The sequence below is a fragment of the Piliocolobus tephrosceles genome, chromosome 9 (genome assembly GCF_002776525.5).
Source record: "Piliocolobus tephrosceles isolate RC106 chromosome 9, ASM277652v3, whole genome shotgun sequence".
Lineage (NCBI taxonomy): Eukaryota > Metazoa > Chordata > Mammalia > Primates > Cercopithecidae > Piliocolobus > Piliocolobus tephrosceles.
In genome coordinates, this window is record NC_045442.1 from 107187067 (window position 1) to 107210192 (window position 23126).

Genomic DNA, 23126 nt, shown 5'->3' on the forward strand with positions numbered 1-23126 from the left:
AGAAAGAAAGAAAGAAAGAAAGAAAGAAAGAAAGAAAGAAAGAAAGAGAAATTCCTGAGACTGGCCAATTTAAAGGGAAAAGAGGTTGAACTGGCTCATGGTTTTGCAAGCTATACAGGAAGCATGACTGGGGAGGCCTCAGGAAACTTACAATCATAGCAGAAGGTGGAGGGGAAGCAGGCACATCTTCACATAGCCAGAGGAGGAGGAAGAGATGGGGCAGGTAACACACACTTTAAAATAACCAGATCTCATGAGAAGTCTATCATGAGACAGCACTTGGGGGATGGTGCTAAATCATTAGAAACTACGCCCATGATCCAATCACCTCCCACCAGGCCCTACCTCCAATATTAGGGATGAAAATTGAAGAGAAGATTTGGGTAGGGACACAGATCCAAACCATATCAGAAGCCCTAAAGCCTTTTACTTTGTCTTGTCACTTATCCACAATTTATTGCTCTGTGTTAAAATGGTATATAAGCATCAATGCCTAAGTACTTTTTGTAGGTTTTTACTTCTTTTCTATGAGGTCCTCTGGGTACATGGGAGATAAACACTTTCTCATGTTAATTGTCGTTTGTCAGTTTAATTCACAGACCCCAGTCACTGAATCTAAGAGGTTAAAGAAAAAGTTATTTTTTTCCTCCCTTACATTAAGCAAATGAATGATAGGAAGAAATGCTCAAAAGTGACATCTGACTTATGATTTAAATAAATAACTAAAATTTGGGATATGTAAAATACTCTGTTTTTCCTAATATGTCCCATTTCCCTGAAACATTAAAAAAAATCTCTGTAACATAGTCTTCCTGTATGTCATAAAAATATAGAACAAAAAAACCTCAGGCTAAAGAAAAAGGTGAAATGTATATCGTATCACAGAGCCACTTAGTTCCAAGACCATGGGTGCTGAGAAACTTCAAAGGAAATGGAACAACTGAAATGTAATTCTAACTTTGAACTTAGTTAACATAAGAAGATTCCCTTTTCCCGCTTTACTTATTTCATGTCTGCTTTGATGGGTAGTGAAAAGGAATCTACTGGCTGAAATTAAAATGGTACAATCTAATATACGGTGGCTGGCTGTTATCAAAGGTGGTGGAGAACAGGTGCAAGAAGTTACAAAGGAAAAGTCGAGAATTTCACCCTGAGTAAATCCTATCATAGCACCTCAGAAGACCTGGCTTTATGTCCTGGTTTCACCATGTTTAAGCCAGATGGATGTACCCCAACTCAACTGCAGATTCATCATCCGTGAAATGGGGATAGGATTCCTTGCCATGTTTATGATGTTGTGAGAATTCAATGTGAAAGTATTTATAAACTGTAAGTCACTTTATACAAATAAAGCATTATTAAATTCCATCAACAGATAAAACAATAAACAGTTCTAAAAGAGATTTTTGTTTTTCCTAAATCCCTATGCAAGTAACACTAAAGTAAACATTAATTGTGGTACATAATGTCAGGGATAATGGTAAAACAATGCTAAATGACATACTCTTATATGCACATTTACCTTTTTGTCTGGCCTTACTTAATTTGCTCTCCTCAGAATAAACATCTTCAACTCTAGCTATACATTGGTGTTACTCTCTGAAAGCTAAATACTACAGGAATTTATATCTGATATTTAGGAAAAGCACCAGACCTGGTGCTATCTGTACACACATTAGATAAAGGATCCAGCAAACAGATGCTCCTTCTTGCAATCAGCCAAGAACTTCTAATATTCTGACAACTTGTTAATCAACCAACATATGGTATCACTCTAGTAAACACAACACTCAGAGTTTGCTTTTTACAGGGCATTTTCTGAGAGATGTAATGGTCCTGACTCATCAGCACTATTCACTGGAAATCAAGTGAAGCTAGCCTCCCCCACCACCTTCAATTTGTCTAATTACTTGGGGAAAAATAAATATAAGCATTGATTGGAATTTTGTGTACTTTTTTTCTGAGTTGAGATTTTTAAACTGTCACCTTTGTAGACATTTGTAAAAGTAGTAGAAAATGTTTATTATACAGATTTACATATATCACAGGTCAAAAAATGTCTGTAGTTCTACCATTTGATCCAGCAATCCCATTACTGGGTATCCAGAGGAAAAGAAGTCATTATATGAAAAAGATACTTGCACATGCACGTTTATAGTAACACAATTCACAATTGCAAAAATATGGAACCCGCCCAAATGCCCACTGATCAATGAGTGGATAAAGAAATTGTGAGATATATATATATATATGATATATAGATAAAGATATACATGATATAAAGATATAAGTGAAGGCTGGGTGCGGTGGCTCAAGCCTGTAATCCCAGCACTTTGGGAGGCTGAGACGGGCAGATCACGAGGTCAGGAGATGGAGACCATCCTGGCTAACACTGTGAAACCCCGTCTCTACTAAAAAATACAAAAAACTAGCTGGGCGAGGTGGCGGGCGCCTGTAGTCCCAGCTACTCCGGAGGCTGAGGCAGGAGAATGGCGTAAACCTGGGAGGCGGAGCTTGCAGTGAGCTGAGATCTGGCCACTGCACTCCAGCCTGCGCGACAGAGCGAGACTCCGTCTCCAAAAAAAAAAAAAAAAAAAGAGAAGATATAAGTGATATATATGATAAATTGTGATATGTGTGTGTGTGCATAAAGAGGACTACTACTCAAAAGAAATGAATTAATGACATTTACAGCAACCTGGATAATATTGGAGACTATAATTCTAATTGAAGTAACTCGGGAATGAAAAATCATACACACACACACACACACACACACACACACCATGGAATACTATTCAGCCATAAAAAGGAGTGAAATAATGGCATTCACAGCTACCTGGATGGTATTGGAGATCATTATTCTAAGTGAAGTAACTCAGGAATAGAAAACCAAACATTGTATGTTGTTACTCATAAGTGGGAGCTAAGCTATAAGAATGCTAAGCTATAAGGAGCTAAGCTATAGGGATGCAAAGGCATGATACAATGGACTTTGGTGACTCAGGAAAAGGACAGAAGTGGGGTGAAGAATAAAAGTCTATATACACTGGGCCGGGTGCAGTGGCTCATGCCTGTAATCCCAGTACTTTGGGAGGTCAAGGTGGGCAGATCACCTGAGGTCAGGAGTTTGAGACCAGGCTGGCCAACATAGTGAGACCCTGTCTTTACCAAAAATACAGAAAAAAAAAATTAGCCAGGCATGGTGGTGCACACCTGTAATCCAGCTGCTTGGAAGGCTGAGGCAAGAGAATCAGTTGAACCCAGGAGGCAGAGGCTGCAGTAAGGTGAGATCACGCCACTGCACTCCAGCCTGGGCGATAGAGTGAGACTCCATCTCCAAAAACAACAACAAAACACTACACATTTGGTACACTACACACTGTTCCGGTGATGGGTACACCAAACTATCACAGATCACCTCTAAAGAACGTATTCATGTAACCAAACACCACCTGTTCCCCCAAAACCTATTGAAATAAATAAATAAATAAATACAATGTTTAAAAAGTCTGTAGTTTTTCAATCAGTTACCTAAGGACTGCCATAACAAAGTACTATAAACTGAGTTGCTTAAAACAAGAGACATTTATTTTCTCATAGTTCTGGAGGCTAGAAGACTGAAAGTGAGTTGTTGGGAGGGTCATGCTCCCTGCAAAGCCTATAGGTGGGGATCCTTCCTTACCACTTCCAGTTTTTGGTAGCCCGAAACCTTTCTTGGTTAGTCCTCTTCTGTGATAGGAAATAGGGTTTCAAGGTACGAAACCTTTCTTGGTTAATCCTCTTCTGTGATAGGAAATAGGGTTTCAAGGTATAGCTTTAGACTCATTTGTGTGTGTGTCCACAAGCATGCACATATGTGCATATAGTTTGGATAGGAGAAATGTCCTCCTCTCTGGTGTGGATGCTGACATGTGCAGAGATACCTGGGACACACCTTTTGGTGAAGGACAAGCTGCCCAGGTGGCAAGGCAGCAAGCCAAGAACTAGACAGACATAGAAGGGCCTGCATTTGTGGCCTCTGAGTCATACTGGGCAGGGGTAGTAACAATAACTCATATTCCATGACCTATTGCCATTCCATAAAACTTCCAGAAAAGCTTGTCTCCATGCACAGTGAAGCCCTGGTCTTACCCCTGGTAAGACTTGAGCCCTTTCTCCAGAAGTCAGGAGGAGGTAGACTTGACAGTGTCATCACAGAGATCAATTGGAATTAGAAATGGTGCATTTCCATGATGGAGGAGAACATGACAGGTGTCAGAAGACACTTGTTCTTGAGAGTACAAGACAGCCCCGTGGGACATTCAGAAATGCCTGAGGGGCACATGGAAATTGATAAACTTATGGCAAAGAGATGCAGCTTGGACTTTGCAATTTGGACATTTAAAAGGCAACGTGACTTTTTTTGAAGTCATAATCTTCAGAGGAAAAAGATTTGGGTTACTCAAACTAATACTAACACTCTTATTAAAAAGGTAGTTGATAATTGTTAAGTATTTCCTATGAACCAGGCAGTATTTTAAGCTTTTGAAGTTCTAGAATTATCTAGGCACGATTCCAATTTTAGAATCGGTTTCTACTTTGAGTGCCTATGTAATATTTTAATGTATAAAGTTGAACCATCTTTTAGGTAGAGGACTGAACCAGATGATCTCTTTAGAAGTGGAAGTCTTAGATTCTGTAACTGTTATATCATCTAAGTAGTCTTGGTAACTTTAGAGCAGAGGTCCCCAAACTTTTTGGCACCAGAGACCAGTTTTGTGGGAGACAATTTTCACATGGATGAGGGTCAGGGAGTGGTTTTGGGGATGATTCAAGTGCATTATGTTGATTGTGTAATTTATTTCTATTATTATTACATTGTAATATATAATGAGAAATTATATAACTCACCATCTTGTAGAATCAGAGGGAGTCCTGAGCTTGTTTTCCTGAAACTAGATGGTCCCATCTGGGGATGATGGGAGATAGTGACAGATCATCAGGCATTAGATTCTCATAAGGAGCGTGCAACCTACATCCCTCACTTGCTCAGTTTACAATAGGGTTCACGGTCCTATGAGAATCTAATACCACCACTGATCTGACAGGAGGTGGAGCTCCGGAGGAAATGCGGTGATAGGGAGTGGCTGCAAATACAGATGAAGCTTCACTCTCTGGCCTGCTACTCACCCCTGCTGTGCAGCCTGGTTCCTAAAGGGCCACAAACCAGTACCAGTCCATGGCCTGGGGGTTGGAGACCCCTGCTTTAGAATATTATGCTTCCGGGAATTGTCTTGTTAATAACTTCATTGAAACTTACAATTCTGGGTACAAAACAAAGGAACAGTCCACAGTTCACTTAAGAATGAGCCAGACAGTCAAGAGCAGGTCTGAAGTATCATATCAAAGAGAGAAAACAGAAGTGAAAAGCAGATTCCAAACACCTGTAAAAACAAAATACATGGAGTGCCTGAGTTTGAACTTGTGCACAGGCAGGGAATTGTGAAAAATGCTGATGTCGCTGGTCAGCTGTGTCCTTCAGGTCTTCAACAGGTTATTTCAGTGTTGGTACTAGTGATGGCCAACACCTATATAGTCTTACTATGTGCTAAGCATGTTTAACCATTGGACAGATGTTAACTCATTTAATCTCACAATGACTCAGTAAAATAGGTACTATTATTGTCTCAGTTCTGCAGATTAGAAAAAGGAGTCACAGAGAGGCTAAGCAACTTTTCTAAGGTAACTCAGCTAGGATGCACTAGGGTCAAGACCTGATCCCAGAGAATTTGGCTTTGGCTTTTGTGCTCTAAGGGACTACACAAACTGCTTCTCAAAATTGTTACTGAGGTACTTTCTCCCTTCAGAATCCCAGAGCAGTCTATCTTGTCTCTATGAATTTGGACATGAAAGAATATCCTCTTGGCATAGTGGTCATAGGAAAATGGTTCCTCCAGGAGTGACAAATTATTTGACAATGTTTCATGTAAATCTCTTCTCCTTTTCCACGATTATGGGGCAAGACAGAACAAGTCCATAGTTCCCATTTAAATGGTTGCTGTCTTAATAGAAACCAAGAAATTCAAATTTATTATCTTCTTTTCTGTACTACCCTGTGTGAATTATACTCTCACTATAACAGCCAAGGTTTTGGGCTGAAGTTTTGGTTTCATCACATATCAACTGTATGATCTCCGTCAAACTGTTTGCCATGTCTAAGCCTCAGTTTCCTCTTTGTTTAAATGGGGATAATAATAGCCCCAACCTCAGAGGATGTTGTGAGGATGACATTAAGACAATGCATGTAAACTCCTCCCTACAGTTCCTAGCTTGCAGGAAGGTTTCAATAACTTCTAGCTTTTTGCTATGATTTTTGATTATGGTGTCAATCATCGTTATATTTATTTATTTATTTATTTATTTATTTATTTATTTATTTATTTGTTTATTTAATTTTTTGAGATGGAGTTTTGCTCTTGTTGTCCAGGCTGGAGTGCAATTGTGCAATCTCAGCTCACTGCAACCTCTGCCTCCCGGGTTCAAGTGATTCTCCTGCCTCATCCTCCTGAGTAGCTGGAATTACAGACATGCACCACACCTGGCTAATTTTGTGTTTTTAGTAGAGATGGGGTTTCTCCATGTCAGTCAGGCTGGTCTCGAACTCCCAACCTCAGGTGATCTGCCCGCCTCAGCCTCCCAAAGTGCTGGGATTACAGGCGTGAGCCACCGTGCCCAGATGATCATCATTATTATTGAAGGAAAAACAATATTAGCTTTCAAAAACATTTATTATAATTTGGAAATTGAACATTGTCAATTTTTAAAATTTTAGGTGTTTCCAATGCTTTTTATTAGGATCATTTATTTTAAAAAATTTCTTGAAGGCTTTGTAAATATCTAGACTAATGGAGTCCCTTCTAGCCATGCTGTATTCCCTATTTATGAGAGCTTTTCAATAAAAATGTTTCCTGTTGCTTGTCTTATCAGAGCCATGTATTTTGGTGTTATAAATTCATTGTAAGCTGATGATGAAGAAGATGATGATCATGATGACAATGTCATCACAAACCCATCCGCTTTGAGCACTCACATTCCGGGAATACTTAATTTGACTGAAGATAATTCTGATTACGTCTTTGAGTGAATGAAGTGCTTGATGCCTTCTTTGCTCTTCACAGATTGATCCTACCAATCTAAGCTTTTAGCTGTCCCCAATTGGTAAGCTTAGTTTTGCTGATGCCATTTAGAGAAAAGAGAGTGTTTAGAAAACAACATTGGAATTTGCTTTTCTACTTGGCATTATTGGGCAGAACACATCTCTGAACAGAACAGGCCCAACTGGGCATGCATTCAAGGGGATGTCACAGCCAGAGCACCCACAGGATGTGGTGCCCCTTCACTCATAAGACAGTTCCAGGGAGGATATCTCACTGCTATACACAGTACTATTTTGTAGGTTTGTAACTTTCAATCCATGCAGACTTTTCTTCAAGTTTATAGGGCACTTATTTGGATTTGGAAACTTCTAGTCAATTCATATCCTATAAGCAGTAGAGGTAATGGAGATTATTTATATAGCGTCAGAAGCAGTGAAGGTCTTTTGACCATGATGTTGGTTTACTACTGCCTTTGTCCTCTCTTTATCACTGACTTCGGACTTATTTACTCTGCACCCATCTTCAGCCTTCGTACGGGGGATGTTGTCAAAGAACCTCCCCTCGGAATGTCTCCAGACAGTGCATTCCTGCAGAACCCACTGACTCAATATTTCACAGCTAGGAAAATAATGAAGTTCCCAAACGAGGCAAATTTCACACAATGAGCTTGGGAACAGACTGGAGAGTGTCCCTCTTTCCTTTAAAAAACCAAACAACAGAGATACTTGAAAAAGACTCATTCATCAAACACAAAGGCCAGCTTCCCCTGGGAGTCCCACCTTCCTGTCCTCCTTTCAGGAGTGAGTCTATTTATTTCCCTGTTCTGAAGCCCCAACTTACCACTCGGCAAAGAGCAACCAGTGCTGCAAAATATTGAATGTAGAATAAAGTCTTTTCAACACTGCTGTATTTAGGACAGAAACAAACTATCACTGGAAAATGCCACTCTTAATTTAATTTGGGTTTTTGTATAAAGCATGGATGTATGGTTGTAAGTCACAACCAATAGTCTCTTTACCAGCATAAAATCTACATTTTCCATGGCTAGCAGAGAGCTGCACTTACATAACACAATCAACTACTGCCATCAGATATAGCCTGTTTATGAAAAAATATCCCTTAAAGCTTTTTGAGTACTAATAAATTATCTTCCAAAATAGTAATTTAGGGAGCTTAGGTGTTTGTTCTGTTTTTTTTTTTTTTTTTGTGGTTTGTTTTGTTTACTGTTTTATGAGTGTGGGATACTTTATGTCCTATAAATTGCTCAGGGTCAGAGGCACTTTATATGGGTTGCCATGGAAACCAGATGATGACCCAGACTGGGAGAGGAGCTCATCTTTTGTCTAAGAGAAGCACCCTTTTCCTTGGAAGGGTCTTGGCAACCTAGGATGCCTGAGGGCTGTGCAGACCCTGGCACAGCAAACATGGGACAAGTTAAATACTCTGTAGAATTTGATGGACTTGCTGTTTGAATATAACCATCTTTTCTAGATCTACACTTCATTCATTCATCATGAATTTTTAATTTATTGGATAATTCTTAGGTATTCAGTTATGGCAGGGAACAAAACGAATTCCCTGTCCTCGCAGAGATAGCCTTCTGGTGGTGCAGACAATGGTAAACAATGAGTGGTCAATGCAGTGAGGAAAGATAAAGCAGAATATATGCTAAAGACTGATGGTGGTGTTATTCAGAGGGTGGGCAGGGAGGGTGATTGGGGGTAAGAAAGCCATTGGGACTAGAATGGAGAGAATGAGAATTGAGTCATGGAGCATGGGTCAGGAAGAACAGGCATGGGCCAAACTATTGAGGTCTCATAAACTTTTATGCCAAGTGTGATGAGAAGCAATGGTATATTTACTGACATCCTTAAATTTCCTAGCTTTAATGCTCCGGGCAATTTAAAGATAGTAGATAAATAATAAATGAAGATCAACATTGGGCATAGCACAAAAATTTGACATGTCGAAGACTTTTGAAAATGTTGTTGTATCTCATGTTTCTCAAGGGTTAACTATGCTCATTATATCAGTTGAGCTTCCTGTTTGGTTCTCCACTGACTGGCAGCTGGAGTCTTGTGAATTACGCACTTGAATGACCCTGTGCTCTGCCAGCACCTAGATCATGTGCTTGGCAAGCACACCTGAGAGTGAACTTAAACACACCTTCAGAGCCACTGCTTGATGATCCAGATGAAAAATGGCCTCTTTAGATTATGGAGTTTCCTTTGCTTAAGAAAAGAAAAATAATTTCTCCAGGAAGTGAGAGGTAAGGTGCTCTGTTATGTTGGACAGCCTTTGAGGCTAATGTGTATGAACACTGATAATGTCAGACAGTGGCCGGAGAGAACCGAGGCTGGCTTCAGTAAACAGAGGAAACAGGGACAGCCTGTCTTCTGCTTCTGGGGAGTGTCAGGAAATCCTTTGATATATTGGCCAGTCTGCTTTTTCTTCCCACCTCACTTTATCATACAGAAAAGGACCCAATTTTTAAATAATCAGCCATTCAGCTGGTCACGTTTCTTTTAAGAAAAATGTAGGTGTCTCATGTAGGGAGAGAAAGATCCACACTCCCACTGTTTCACAAAAGGTCTCCATAGCACAGAGGAAATGTCCTGCCACATTTCAGCTTCTGCTTAAGAGTTTCCTTTGGAAAGAGGCCATGCTGTAGTCAAACTCAGGACTGAATCCCAGTTCATCTATTTTCTACAAGTTACTACTTTCATGGAGCCTCTGTTTTTCTTGTGTGAAAAAAAAATCCCTCCTTATAAGTAAGCTTTAGGATTAAAAATTATATGCCTATACCTCTATGGCCTGACATCTAGTAGGAACTTAATTGATGGTCATAATTTTTATCATTGTGATGAATAATTCAAATCTTATAATTTTTAGGTCCTTGTGTCACATACCCCTAGCAATCCCCAGGATTCAAGTTCAGTAATATCTGGAGAGAGAAGAATCTGCCAGAATTAGAATCCTTATGTTCTATCCATTAACAGAAGTCATGGTTCAAATGTTGGAAACCTAACCCCCAGTGCAATAGTGTTGGGTGGTGGGGCCTAGTGAGAGATGTTTTCACGAGGGCTCTGCTTTCATGAATGGGTAATGTTATCTCAGGATTGGGTTTGTTATGAAAGTGAGTTTGGCCCCCATCTTGGGCTTTCTTGCACTCACTTGCTCCTTCCACCATTGGATGACATAACATGAAGGCCCTTGCCAGATGCCGAACCCTTGATCTTGGACTTCCCAGTCTCTAGAATCATGCGCCAATACATTTCTCCGTGGCATACCATTACGGCAGCACAAAACAGACTAAGACATGCCTATATTGTTCTAAATGATCACTAGAAAACACTGGGTTTGTGTGAGGGAGGGGAGTAGTGTCAGTGAGGAAAGAATTTTGTTGATGAATACAAACATAATAACGGAAGGCCACTGAGTTCTTCACAGTTGTCCAAGTTGGGCAAAGGTGGAAAAACATTTAGTTCTCAGAAGTGAGAGGGCTTGGGTCTGTCCCTCTACAAGATAATCACGCCCTGACTGTTAGAGAGGGACAGGAGGTCTTTACATCTTGGGCTCTACTTTGCACATGTTGTAGAGAACTACAGGAAAGATAAAGACATGCTGAGTTTGTGCTGTTACCAACAAATGACTTCACCAATGCCATAACACTTTCAAATCATACAATATTCTGAGAGGACAAATACAGGGCATTGGTTTGCTTCATATTTTTGTAACATCTAAAGTAACACACACAGACACACACAAACACACCAAACCTTTCTAATATTTCTAAGTAAGTGTTATTTTGTTATTCAGTGCTTTTTATCAGAAAGATGAAAGAAATTTGTAAAAGGAGAGACAACCTAAAACAAAGACTAGAGAAGTCCAAGCAGAAAGAAATCTTACCAGTTGACTATCATTCAATATCTTTTTAAAAAAAGTAAGTGTGTTTCCTGTTTTTAATCATTCAGGAAATGTATTTTCCTTTTAAAATGAGATTATGTGAAACCCAAAGCTATATGCTTAACTTTTAACTTATTCACTGTCATCCCTTTCCAAAATAGCTTTCTTCTCCAGTTCTCAGCACCTGAAATGTGTTTATTCTGATCAAAATTATTCTTTTTTTAAAAAATGAATTAATTTATTTTTTGTTGATAAATAATAGCTGTACATAGTTTTGTAGTACATGTGATAATCTGACACATCCATATAATCAAATCAGGGCAATTGGGATGTCCATCACCTTAAATACTTACGTTTTCTATATGCTAGGAACATCTGAATTATTTAACATTTTTTTTATTTTTTTATTTGAGACTGAGTCAGGTTGGAAATGAAGTGGCATGATCTCAGTTCACTGCAATCTCCACTTCCCAGGCTCAAGTGATTCTTGTGCCTCAGTCTCCCAAGTAGCTGGGATTACAGGTATGCACCATCACGCCCAGCTAATTTTTGTATTTTTAGTAGAGATGGGGTTTCACCTTGTTGCCCAGGCTCGTCTCGAACTCCTGATCTCAAGTGATCTGCCCGCCTTGGTCTGCCAAAGTGCTAGGATTACAGGAGTAAGCCACCGTGCCTGGCCCCTATTTTGAAATATTCAATTGATGATGTTGACTATAGTCACCCTACTGATCTATTGAACACTAGATCTTATTTTATTAATCTAAGTGTATATTTGTACCCGTTAATCAATAACCGAGGTTATTCTTAACATGAATTTCAATGCATTTTCTTTTAATCTAGTTTTCGGCAGCCACAGGAAATACATCTAGGTTGTGCACCCACTCAGAAACAATCTCACAGGTGATTTCTTTATTAAGGTGATTTATTTATCAAGGAAGGAGGAAATGAGGGTGGTGTTTTTCTTTCTAATCACTCCGTTTTATTAAAAAGTATCCTTGAAATTTTAAAAATGATTTGTCCAAAGATCTCAAAATTCCTTTGAAGCTGTAGAAAAATGACTTTCAGAAAATAAGTTTTTAATGCTTTTCTCTCTTGACTCTTACAAAATCAGAGGTGGTGAGGAGGATGGAGCACGGCAGAAGAAAGGCAACTGAGTCTACAGTACCAAGGGTGAGTCTTGAGTCTTGCTTTTTATAAACTGTCTTGTCACCTCGGCCTCTGACAAAAGCCAGCAAAGTTCACCCAAAGATAAATCACATGCCTGAAGAACTCTCTTGTTAAAAGTTCAGTAAACTGCCTTTCTTCAGCTCTAGCTAGGAGATTGGATAGTTTGAACTCAATGTCGAAAACATGAAATGGTTTCATTTGTTCAATGTTTCCAGTTATGTCCTTCAATCATGTCCTGTCAAATACCATTTTCCCGTTCCTTGATGATACCTGAGCAAGATCCTATAAACTTCTGGTCACTTGCAGTTACAGAAAGTCTGGGCCAGTTTAAAACTCAAATTTTGTATCCAACTTAAATCTAATCTCTTTATTTTCTCTGGTGCAGGCTAAGCAATGGCTCAGGGTATATCCCATGGGTACAGAAAAAGTTCTGCTTCTGGGTACCTCCATCTCCACTTCCAATCCAAATCTTGCTCCTTGGTGGGTCTGGGTCAGTGAAGAGGGATTAGGTGAATCCTTTCTGGGTGGTTTTCATTTTCTGTTTTTTGCATCTTGCACTAACGCTGATACATTCTTAGCATCTCTTCTGTGACGGGCATCCACATGTAGATCTTGGGTGCCAGACCAGGGTGCGAACAGTTCCTAGAGGTGAGAGCTCAGGCTCCTATTCAACTTCTTCCATTCCCAGCAGTACTCTTCCAACCTTACACATACAAGTGCATCCTCTGAGAAACTTGGGAGCCTTGTCAGCTGGTGGAGAACTCTCAAGATGGCACCAGCCTGTCTATGGTCTATGTGGGAATCACCGCCATCTTTGCATTCCATGCAGTGTAAGTACAGTTGGCTTCCTGGCCACTTCTCTCTGCTTTACTCTGCCATTTTTCTCTTACTCCCTTTTCCCCGGGTTAACAAAACTCAGGAACTGAACTGTTGGTTTGCTCCCTAGGCAGACATCTGCCCAGCCAAAGAGGTACCAGTCTTCCACTCTTGCCAGCACTCTTCCCTTCAATGCAATCTTCCATTGGCTTCAAGAAAGGGTAGGCACCCTTCCTGTCTTCAGGGGAGAGTATCCCCTGTCACAATGAGCATGGCATCCATTGAGTGATCTCAGATAGTCCAGAAATATTATTCTTTCTTCTTCTTTTCTTCCTGGGGCACAACTGGTTCTGATAGCAGGACCTTTCCTCCTAGAATCCCTGAGGGAGGTGTTTGCTCCCAGTTGTTGGGGGTTATCTTAATTATGTGGGATACACAAGCCTCTTTATTCTCAGATTTCATCCCTACTTGCCCATTCCAATAGAACAGAAATAGGTCCATTTAATATTCTTTTCTACTACTATCTAAGTGTCTCCTAAAACTCACATCTATCAAACCACAAACTTTTTCAGACTCAATTCATTCATCCATTTAACAAATATTTATTGAGTGCCCACTCTATACCAAGAACTATTCCAGGCACTGGAGATGTGGCAGTAACCAGGATAGAGTGGGTTACCTCTCTCAGACAGCTTACGCTCTATTGGTGGTGAACTCTTGAAACAAGTACACTAGTAAAATGATTTTAGATAGGGCTACCAAGATAGTACAATAGGGTGTGGTAGAGAATGCCCGTACGGGAGAGGATGTCACTTAAGATTGGTGGCTAGAGAAAGCTAATCTGAAAAGGTGATCCTTGAACTGAACCTAAGTGATTCCCAGGCAGGGCAAGTACAAAGGCTCTGGGGCGGGAACCTGTTCGTCTTGTTCAAGGAATTAAACGATAAGCAACTAGATGGCTTTCCTATTCTCATCTTAGAAGTTCAATCTCCCAAGAGGTTGTCCCTGTCCTTAGCTCACTCTAGGCTAGTAGAGGAGATGAAGAGTTCACTGTTCATTCCACTGCTAGTCCACTCTACATATGGTAGGCCACTGTAGCTGTCTCTTTAGACTTAGATGTTTATTTTTTATTTAATTAAATTAATTAATTTTAGAGACACGGTCTCACTATGTTGCCTCGGCTGGACTCAAACTTCTGGGCAACATAGTGAGTGATCCTTCTACCTCAGGCTCCCCAGTAGCTGGGACTACAGGTACGCGTCACTGTGCCTTGCTTAGACTTAGAGCTTTTAGACAGGATGGAGCCTTTTTCACCCATCTATTTGGGCCATGTGCCTGGGAGTGTCTTTATTAGAAGGCTATTGTAGTTCTGGCCAAATTACCACCCATGTAAACATCAGCCACTAGGTAATGGGAGAATGAAGCTGGAAGGCTTTCCAAGCCTAATACCTTCCTAATGTGGTTTACAGATGAATTCACTTGCATATATAAAATATGTATACTACACTTTAAAACATTATACAAATAACAATATGTTATTGTGAGGTTTACTTACTAAAATATGAGTAATGAATGGAAAAGAAATAAGCTCCAAGAAAACTCTAGGGTGCCATTTCTCCAGTTGGTTTATTTCTTTAAAATAAGCGAAACTCATTGGAAAATTGCCCATTTTGTAAAACAAAATCACCTTCATAACTTTCATGCCTGAAATGGCATAGTTCTTAATGGCAATTAAGAAATATGAATGAAGAGATGGAATTTGAGAGTTGAGAGACATCCTTGAGGCCATTAATGACAAAATTCTCATTTTACAGATGAGATAACAGATGTGCAAAAAGGTTAAGCAGCATTCCAAAGACACAGAATATTTGTAATTGTCAGAACTGAACTTGAATACAAATCTCTTTACTAGCAGTCTACTAGTCTTGCCACTGTATTGCAGTACCTCTAAAAAGTGTTACCTGATATACATTATATCAAAGGCCAGGGCCAACTATGTTCTCAGCACAATTAGATGAGAGGTATGGTAGGCAGCCTCCAAGAGGGTGCCCAGTGCTGCCTGCTTCCTGACACTCCCCTTCTACATTGTTCTAGAGTTGGTCTGTATGACCAATAGAATATAACAGAAATGATTGTTTCTGTGTCATTTCCAAGATGGGTTATAAAAGACTGTGGCTGCCATATTGGTCTTTTCCTCTTGGATCATGTCCTCAGGGGAAAGCCAGCTGCTATGTCATGAGATTGCTCAGGCAGCCTTTGGAAAGGCCCACATAGCAAGGAAGTGAGACACTCAGCCAACAGCCAGCAAGAAACTGAGTCTTGCCCACAATCACACAAGAGAGCTTGGAAATAGATCTTTTAGCCTCACACACCTATAGCCCTAGCCAAGAGCTTGACTGCAGTCTCACAAGAGATCCTGAGCTTGAACCACCCAGCTAGTCTGCTCCCAGATTCCTAACACCAGAAACTGTGAGATAATAAAAGTCTATGATTCATTTTGCTATTCTGGTGGGCAATGTTTTGTGCAGAACAGATAACTAATATAGGCATTGTGCTTTAATTCCTTGAAATCATCCTAGGTACCATGTGATGGGCTACATTACTTAATGACAATCTCACCTTCTCATTCCTTGCACAGGGGAGAGACAGGCACCTGCTTGCTCCAGGGCCTGCCTGAACTCAGGCTCTGCCACAGAGATGAAGAAGTTGGAGAATGTTTCTGCCAAATGCCAACAACGCCTCCTCAAGGACAATTCATGAAGGGTGTTAGCCTGTGCTCAACTTCCCTTGGCAAAACTGCAACAAAGGCATGGCAGCAGTTTGATGTTCACAGAGAAGAGTGAACACAAAGCATGGCTTTAGGCAGACTTCCTTTAAACATGAACAGTCTCCTGCTGCTCTCTTACCCGTTTGGAGGACTGGAAATTTCCAGAGGCTGTTCTTTCCCTGCCCTGTTACAAGTTTATTCTGGATTCTGTAGAAAGGATTTTTGAAGGTACCTCTGAACCCAAATTTGATATTTTCTTTACCAGTTCCAGGGCTGTAGACACTTCAAAATACTTGCAGTTTAGGGAGTGGGATTTATTTGTGCTGGTGTGCTTTGGGTCTAGACAGCATCACCGAGCACTTCAGATATACCTCCTTTGTTTTCCTGGTAGACTGCATCTGTTTCCTTCTTCATTGTTAGGTTTGAGCTCATCAGATTTATAAAGTTTTTCTAAAATGATTCTATCTAGCTCGTATCATTTCTAATTCATCTACTTTGAACCATTATGCCTCATTCAGGAGAAGAGCTGAGCTTGGTTCTACATTCCTTTTGTCTCTCTGGGTATCCTTCCTGGTTCCCAACATTGAATCTCAAAGATAAGGGACATTCAAAGCTTTAACAGTGGAGGCTTAATCAATGTCACCAAATAATGCCAGTGCCTGAGAGGCTGGGGTGGTAAGGAAGGGGTTGAATAATGGTAACAACGTCAACTCAACCTAGACTTGAACTTTCTTTATTGTGACTTTGAGTATTGTGTTGTATCTTCTCAACTTTCCTGTGTGGAAAGTAAAACAAAACAAAACAAAATCTGTGATCCATTGTCACACAGTTGGAGACACAGGGACAGAAAAGTCTTATGTGCATTAATGGTGTATTTCAGGAGGTAGAGCCCAGTGTTCACAAAGTCAGGGGTGAAGGTTGGGCCAGATTATCCAAAAGGCATGACTAACAATGAGATTACAGGGGATGCCGAAAGGCTCTCTTGCTGTTCTGTCTCTCCTTCCCACAATGCCTGAAACCCACCATTACCATGAATGCCTGTACATTAGAATTACTGTCTTTTGAAATGTGGATGGTCTTAGAAGTGTTAACTTGCCCTCTGTTCTTAACATTTTATGGTGAAGGAGTTTACCAGAACATGTTTCCTCAAGGCTCTGAGAGCATAATAGTTAAACGGAATAGAAGGAGATAAGATCCAGCTAAATTTAAACCACAAGACCTCTCCTGAGTACAGCTATTTCTTTAGGGAGGTAGGGCTGCTCACTCACTCCTTACAAGGACTTGATGTCTGAGGTGAGGTTATTTGCTTTTTGAAAAGTTTACAGGTAGGAAACTAAAAGTTAAGCACTCCCGGAAAGTACAAATAGAATAGCTGAATTTTCAAACAAGAATTTTTAGACTTGTAGGAGCCTAGTCATTAATGCTATTAAATTCAAACACTTTGGGGAATACCACTTTGGTATTTCAATTTTAGCCATAGCAAAGTCAGGAAGTGCAAAAGTTGAAGTTCTCAGGGCAAGAGTAATTCATCCCTGTTACATATTTTTGACAGAATCCTTACAAGTCCTAGAAATTTGTGTCTCTAATATACTCAATTTATTCAGCCGCTTTTGCAAAAGAGGACAACACAGTGAGCTCCTTCTGGGTGATATGGTCACATTTTCATCCTCATTATAGGACTCTTGGCATTTAGTTTGAAAGGCTGAGAGGAAAATCCATTTGTAAAACATTTTAGAGAGATAGGAGCCAAAACAGAACAGGGAAACTATTGTTTTACTGTTCTCTATGGAAACACAGCATTCAAGTTTGAAGTAACAAGGTATTTTTCCAATTGAAAACTGAAATTAAGAAAAAAATACCATTCATATAGCATCCAAAACTTGAAATACTTAAGGATACATTTCACAAAAGATGTGTACTATAGGTACACTGACGGCATAACACATGGCTTAAAAAGTTAAAGAAGTCCTAAATAAATGGGGAGATATATGCCACATTCTTAGGCTGGAAAAGTTAATATTGCTAAAATATCATTTTTGCCTAAATTGATGTATTCCTACAAACATTCCAGAAGGCTTTTCTTGGTAGAAATTGACAAGATATTACTAAATGCTTGTTAAATGATATTAAAATGCTCATTAATTGGAGAGAACCTAGAATAGCCACAACAATTTTGAAAAAGAAAAGCAAAGTTAGAGAACTAACACTATCTGATATCATGCCTTATGCTTTTATAGTAATCTAGACCGTATGGAATTAACAGAGAAAAGATGGGCAAATAGATCAATGGGACAGACTAGAGAATCCAGAAACATACCCACACTAATATTATATAGACAACTGATTTTTGACAAAGATACAAAGGTAATTCTACGGGGAAAAAATAAGCATTTCAACAAGTGGTTCTAGAACAGTTAGATATCAAAGAAGGAAACAAACTTCAATGGGTATCTTGTACCAGATTAAAAACCCTAATACTATATATATATATATCATAGACCTAAATGTAAAATCTAAAACTTCAAAACTATTAAAACAAATCCCAGGTGGGTATATTTTTATATACTCATTTTTCTTAAGTGAATCCTAGGATTGGAATTGCTGGATCATATGTCTTTAAATTTTTAAGAAACTACCAAACTGTTGTGCAAAGTGTCCTATTTTATATTCTTTTTTAAATCATTGACAATGTTTATTATCAAAAAACTTTAGTAGTAGGTTTTTTAAAAAGAATGTTGGTTTTAGAATACACCAAGAGGACATTCTGTGACAGGACATACACAAACAAGGATAATGAAAATATTAAATACTATCCAAATTAGAACACCATAATTCAAATTGCTAATTATAATCTTTGTGTCTTCGTAGAAATAACTACAGTCCTCCTTCATGAAATTCATCGCCACCTTCTCATGAAGACTGTGAAGTCTCACCACAATTTCAGTTATTTAATTTACAATAATCAATGCTAAGTTTTCTGTGTTGAAGCATGCACTGTTACAGAAAGCACAAAATCCTATTTACAGGGATTTTTAGTTTTCTTCAAAATGTATCTGAAGCATCTTTTAAAGTGCGAGCTACAAATAGGCTGTATCCTTAATGAAAAAGGCTTTTATCTAAAAGAAGTAAGAGATAACTATCCAATACTGCAGAAACGGTTATATAACTAACCGAAGGAACCAGCAGCACTCTGCTAACTCTGTTTTAGTGTAGTAACCTCCTTCTTGGTCTTCTACTACCAGCCAAACATGTACTCCATTGCTTTGGATACAAGATTTTCATCTGTCAGAAATAACCTGATAATCACTAGTAGAAGCTTTGTATGCTGTAGCAAGAGGTCTCATGGCAGAAATCTAGGAGTACTTCCAGGTTGTGTTGGTGTACCTAGAGTTTTGATTGGTGGTGTAAAGGCTAAAGATGGAGATGATAAAGCACGTCTGTCACTGCTTCCCATTACACTTCGGTCAATACATGGTTTTACACCAATCATGATGGATTCTCCAAAAATCCTCCCATCTTTGGTTAAGGCTTTCCGAGCCCACAGTTTAGACTGATAATGAATATACATTCAATTTCCCGTGTTAGATGTCACACTTTTTCAGATATTCCCATACTGTGCAAATGATAATAATATGTAGGAAGCAGAGGCTTGAGGAAACCCAAACACAGTCACCCAAGTGTCATCAAGGTGATCTTCTGAAGTCAAAGATCTCCTTGAGTATAAAAATGATCCAACTGGGCAGGAGATAATGTCATCTTTCATAGCTTACTGATATTTGTTGGACTAAACATACTTTGCCCTGTTCCAGGAGTAGATGTAACTCCAGCAAGAGGACTCTGCATTATGAAATGTTTGGCTGTCTTCTTGAAGTTAAAGGTGTTGATGCAAGTCCCGGGCTAGAAATGTCATCATACATACTTCTAACTGGTGGAGCACCACTTTGATCTTTATGAGCTGGTACAACTGGTTGTGGTGGTGACCCACATGCAAGTAAAGGTGATCTCAATTACACTACTCCTACCGAAGGGCCACTAATTGATTGAGGTTGTGGAGTCACCAGAGCTGGCAAATCCCACATTTAAAATCCAGGTAAGAACTGGGCATTAACTCCTGGCTTTGGAGATGAAGCAGCATCATTGGTTCAGATCCTAACATGGGCACCTGGAGTTCCATGGCAAAGGCTGCCATTGTGTCAGCAACTTCTATTTTATATTCTTAGAAATAGCATATGAGAGTACTAGTTGCTCTACTTCCTCACCAACACTTGGTACAATCAGTCTTAATTTTAGCCATACTAAGAGTTATAATCTCGTTAATTTGCATTCCCTTAAAAAACAATTATGTTGAGCATTTTTTCATGTGCTAATTTGCCATCCTTGTATCTTCTTTCAGATGTATCTGTACAAATCCCAGGTATACTAGAAGAAAACAGGGGAGAAAATCTTTGTGACCTTGGGTCAAGGAAAGATTTCCTAGATATGATGCCAAAACCAAAATCCATAAAAGAACAAATTGGCTTCATCAAAATGTAAAACTCTCTCCAAAAGACACTGTTAAGAGAACAAGAAGACAAGACAGAGACTGGGGGAAATTCTTTGCAAAACACACATCTGATAAAGGACTTGTATCTAGAATATGGAAAGAACTTTCAAATTTCAGCAATAAGAAAACAACCCAATAAAGAAGTATACAAGGGATTTCTATGGATACATCTGAAAGATAAAAGGATGGCAAATTAGCACACAAAATATATTCAACAAAATTGTTCATCAAGGGCATGCAAATTAATGAGACTGTAGCTCTTAGAATGGCTAAAATTAAAAAGACCAGTCATACCAAAGGGTGGTAAGGAAGTGGAACAACTGGTACTTTCATATGCTATTGCTAAGAATGTGAAATGGACAAGCACTTTGGACAACAGTTTGGTAGTTTCTTAAAAACTGAAACACATACTTACTATATGATTCAGCAATTCCACTCCTAGGATTTATTCAAGAAAAATGAGTATTTAAAAGTGTACTTGAGATGTGCTTTAATCAGGTACGTTAAGAGATACCTGTAAAGGAAGTCGTTTTACTCACAGTTCCCTAGAAATGGGAGGCATGGCACACAAAGAGGCCATATGAGCAAGCACCAGGTCAGTCCCGAGTAAAGAGAGCCAGGGGAAAACATGAGCCTTTATGTGGTTTCTGCAGGAAGGAATGTGTGAGGCAGGATAAGAAGAATAAATGAGCTTAGGACTGGCTAGTTTGAATAGTTTCAGCCAGCTCCAGGGTGTACAGATTGCCCCTAGTTTTCTGATACTCAGCCCTGGGATGATAGGGCAGGTGGATAGTGGCCCAGAGTGTAAGAGTCTGATCAAAGAAGCAGTGGGGGATTCCAGGCTCTGGATTGGTTAGTTTACAAATAAAAGTGATGTTGGCAGGTAAGTCTTGTTACCTTTAGGAACTAGTTTACCCTGGGAGAGGCAGTGTCTCTAAGATCAGTAAGGTTTCAAATGTCAAAATATCAGAAACATATGGTTAATATAGAATTCTATCTCCATACAGAAACTTTATGTGAATGTTCATGTTGGCTTTATTTGCAATAGCCCCAAACTGGAAGCAAACCAAATATACATCAACAGTTAAATGGATAAACAGATCATGGCATATCCAAATAATAGGCTGCCACTCAATAGTAAATAAGAAATGAATTATTGATACACGCAAAAATATAGATGAATCTCAAAATAATTATGCTGGTTGAAAAAGGGAGACAAAAATGGAGTATGTATGATACCATTTACTCTAGAAAGTGCAAGCTAATTTCTAGTGACAGAACACAGATTGCCTGATGGCCTGGTGATGAGGTAGTATGATGGAGAAAAACATTAAAAATTGGTGATGGATTTGTCATTATTTTGACTGTAGTGATAGTTTCATGGTATATACATATGTTGAGGTTTATCAAACAGGAAAATTTAAATGTATGCAGTTACTAAAGGTATAAATGTGTGCATTTATACTTCAAATAAGCTATTTCAAACAACTGCTTGTCAAGGGAATATTTTATTTCCCAGTCTCTAAAGTTATCTAATCAGAATAAAGAAAACTCTTAGCTCAACTTCAGGTCACAGAGTGGCCCAAATGTTGCCCAGAGATAGTTGCAAACCCAACATTTTTTTTTCCAAGACAGAGTCTCACTGTATCACCCAGGCTAGCTTGCAGTGGCTTGATCTTGGCTCACTGCAACTTCCACCTCCCATGTTCAAGCAATTCTCCCTGCCTCAGCCTCCTGAGTAGCTGGGATTACAGGTGCCCACTACCGAGCCCAGCTAATTTTTGTATTTTTTAGTAGTGACAGGGTTTCGTCATGTTAGCCAGGTTGGTCTTGAACTCCTGACCTCAGGTGATCCACCCACCTCGGCCTCCCAAAGTGCTGGGATTATAGGCGTGAGCCACTGCGCCCAGCCCCCAACATTTTTTGAGAAGCAAATTGGACTCAAAATTAGTAATCTTGGGTCTTGGTTCCAGCTCTGCCATTGATTTGCTGTGTCATTTTAGGCAAATCATTCAATTCCTCCAGACCTCAGTTTTCTTGTGTATAATACAAATATGTGGAACTTAGATGTTCTCTAAGTACTTGTCACTTCGAAACTGTGGATCCAGCACCACTAACTAGGGTTCTGTGGATCTATCCAAGTTGCCCAGCTCAGAGAGTTTCAGATAACCGCTGATCCTATCTCCAATTACTAACAGCCATTTGTCAAGGGCAAAAAGAAAGATTAGGAAAGGAGGCAGGACTAGGTTAACAGGAATTGTTTGGGAGTGCACTAAGTGTTTTTAAAAAATTATTGTGGTAAAATACACATACCATAACATTTATCATCGTAATCATTTTTAAGTGCACAGTGCAGTGGCATTAAGTACTTTCACCCTGATCTGCAACCATCACCATCACCCATCTCCAGATTTATCTTGCAACACTGGAACTCCGTATGCATTAAACACTAACTCCCCATTCCCTTTTCCCCAGACACCTGGCTACCACCCCTCTACTTTCCTTTTTTTTTGACATGGAGTCTCACTCTGTTGCCCAGGCTGGAGTGCAGTGGCGCAATCTCAGCTCACTACAACCTCTGCCTCCCAGGTTAAAGGAATTCTCCTGCCTCAGCCTCCCAAGTAGCTGGGACTACAGGCACACACAACCATGCCCAGCTAATTTTTGTATTTTTTTAGTAGAAACGGGATTTCACCATGTTGACCAGGATGGTCTCAAACTCCTCACCTCAGGTGATCCACTTGCCTCGGCCTCCCAAAGTGCTGGGATCACAGGTATGAGTCACCAT

General features: G+C 39.6%; 1 protein-coding gene and 1 pseudogene across 1 annotated transcript in view; both read right to left on the minus strand.

Moving 5' to 3' along the window:
• The window catches only part of KIAA1217 (KIAA1217 ortholog), an 846584-nt gene that overhangs the window by 375600 nt on the left and 447858 nt on the right, over nt 1-23126 (minus strand). The gene's annotated exons all lie outside the window — the stretch shown is intronic.
• LOC111549992 lies at nt 19031-19984 on the minus strand (annotated as a pseudogene).